Source organism: Oryctolagus cuniculus, chromosome 4, assembly GCF_964237555.1.
Source record: "Oryctolagus cuniculus chromosome 4, mOryCun1.1, whole genome shotgun sequence".
NCBI lineage: Eukaryota > Metazoa > Chordata > Mammalia > Lagomorpha > Leporidae > Oryctolagus > Oryctolagus cuniculus.
In genome coordinates this window covers 23342398-23345131 of record NC_091435.1, presented here as the reverse complement: position 1 = coordinate 23345131, position 2734 = coordinate 23342398, and the positions used below count along the sequence as shown (strand labels likewise).

The following is a 2734-nucleotide window of genomic DNA, read 5'->3' as shown; positions in this document are numbered from 1 at the left end:
GCTCTTCATAAGCATCATTATGTCCCAGTCACGATGGGTATGTCTCCATGTTGATCAGCCTACACTCACATATGAATGTATATCCACTCTCATTTTTACATAAATCATGTTCTCACTTTTGTAATACATTATATCTCTGCTTTAAGGTCTTATCTCTGTGGAGAGCAAGAACATGGGTTAAAAATTAAGGTACCAGAATCCCAAGTCGCTATCCCTGCAGAGTCTCTCCAGGTTACATTGCCACCACTGAGCTCCACATGAGCCAGGTAGGGTTACAAATCCCTACCTCCAGCAGGCGCGGCGGATCAATAGGCTAATCCTCCACCTTGCGGCGCCGGCACACCGGGTTCTAGTCCCGGTTGGGGCGCCGGATTCTGTCCCAGTTGGCCCTCTTCCAGGCCAGCTCTCTGCTGTGGCCAGGGAGTGCAGTGGAGGATGGCCCAAGTGCTTGGGCCCTGCACCCACATGGGAGACTAGGATAAGTACCTGGCTCCTGCCATCGGATCAACGCGGTGTGCAGGCCGCAGCGCACTGGCCGCGGCGGCCATTGGAGGGTGAACCAATGGCAAAGGAAGACCTTTCTCTCTGTCTCTCTCTCTCACTGTCCACTCTGCCTGTCAAAAAAAAAAAAAAAAAAAAAAAAAAAAGTCCTACCTCCATTCCCCACCCCATGTGCCTCGAGGACCCTCCTCCTTTCCAGATTTCTACTGCTCTTCGTCCTCTGAAGATAATGTCAATATCTGAGGGAATGAAGTTTGGTAAGAAACTCTGTGTAGGAAAAACAACAGAAGTCTATGAATTGTTAGTTAATATACGAGAAGTTCTCCTGCAGGATAAGGACCAGATTAACAGCAAGAAATGCAGCTGGGAAGATTCATCTGGAAGCAATAATGTCACTTTCAAATAAATTTACAATTTGAAATTTCAGTTTTTACAAGAAGTAGATATCAAAACCACTTTTACCAGAAAATAAAGGGAGACAGCTTTTAGCCCGCCCCAGTGTGAAATGATTCCCACTGAGTGGGTTTGTAGAAGGATAGCAACTGGTTCTTTTCTCAAAAGAAATCTTGACTTCAAGGAAGCATAATGTTTTAACTACATAAAGTGGAGCTGTTTTTCAAAGATGATGCCAATAATGATCCAAGTGGTCTGAGGAACAGTTAATGGCTGTGAAATTTTGCTTTGCTGGACTTGCTATAGGTCAGACTAAAGTAGACATCATGAGTCACACCATGCAGGCTGTTTTCAAAATACTGGAGAGCAACATTTTTTTTTTTTTTTTAATACTGGAGAAATGCTGGCAGACCAGAACAGTACAATAGTGGATATGAAGATTGAATTTGGTATTGATGTAACCACCAAAAAATTTTTCTTGTAATTGATAATGATTCCTGGAGACTCTGGCCATCAGAAGATCAAAACCAACAAAAAGGCAAACAGTGTTATTGTGCCCTGAAAGAAGTGTCTCCTGGGGGCCGGTGCTGTGGTGCAGCAGGTTAACGCCCTGGCCCATATGGGTGCTGGTTCTAGTCCTGGCTGCTCCTCTTTGATCCAGCTCTCTGCTGTGGCCTGGGAAAGCAGTAGAAGATGGCCCAAGTCCTTGAGCCACTGAACCCATATGGAAGACCTGGAAGAAACTCCTGGCTCCTGGCTTCGGGTCAGCGCAGCTTCGTCCATTGTGGCCATCTGGGGAGTGAACAAACAGATGGAAGACCTCTCTCTCTGTCTCTACTTCTCTCTGTAACTCTGACTTTCAAATAAATAAAAATAAATCTTTTAAAAAAAAAGAAGTGTCTCCTGATGGACACTGGATTGTAAAGGAAAAACTGTGAGTGGGTTGCAGAGAGAGTGGAGTTGCTTCTGAAATCAGAAAGTGAATGCAGGGTTGTGATATGGAGGGGCTTGCCTTTTGATCTTGGTCACTGTGCAAAAATCAGCAAGGCTTGTGAAGCTTCTAGAATCCCACATGAACTCCATGTAAACATAGAGGACCAGATGAAACCCTCAGGATTAAAGCTGAGTATGAAGTAGATGGCATCCATACTAGGTTCATGTCAGTGGTGGGCAGGAGCAATGGTTCTGGCACAGTAGTGTCTGATAACATGTATATCCTGTTCTTAGCTGTATCCTACCTCAGACAGGGGACCCCAGGATGTGTGGTCTCTTCAGCTACCCAGTGTTGTCAGCAGCTCAACCATTGTTTGTCTAGGATTGGCTCTATTTGCTGCTCAAATATTTGAATTAAATAACCATTTGGTATGGCCCATACTGTAAGCAAGCATAATGAACACGTGGATTTTCTTAAAGCAGGATGACAAGAAAATCAGAGAATCTAATTCATAAAAAATAACCCTATTGCATTTTTAAGAGAAAACTGTAAATTTCTACTTTAGCTGCAAAAAAGAGCAGTTAGTTGAAAAGACTACTAATAAATCAGAAAATAAAATTTACTAGTGAATAAATTCTTGTTATCTAGAAACATGGGAAGGAAAATAAGGTACACAGACTTGCTAAAGAACCTCCAGAGCTTCATCCTTTCACTGAACATGTAACAAGCCAATTACTGACAAGAGGATGGTAGAAAATAGGAGTTGATTTGCAATGCACTAAACAAGGAATCAAGGAACTGGTGTTCAACTACTAGAATCTAAGAGGGCTTAAAGGCAATGGATTTCAAATTCCAAGTTGAGGCTGAATAGTGTACCATTAGCACATCAGTGGTTGGGCCTCTGGT

At 43.2% G+C, this 2734-nt stretch overlaps 1 pseudogene; it reads left to right on the top strand.

Moving 5' to 3' along the window:
• The first annotated feature begins 730 nt into the window (after positions 1-730).
• Positions 731-2343, top strand: LOC108177910 (bifunctional phosphoribosylaminoimidazole carboxylase/phosphoribosylaminoimidazole succinocarboxamide synthetase pseudogene; annotated as a pseudogene).
• The last annotated feature ends 391 nt before the right edge of the window (positions 2344-2734 follow it).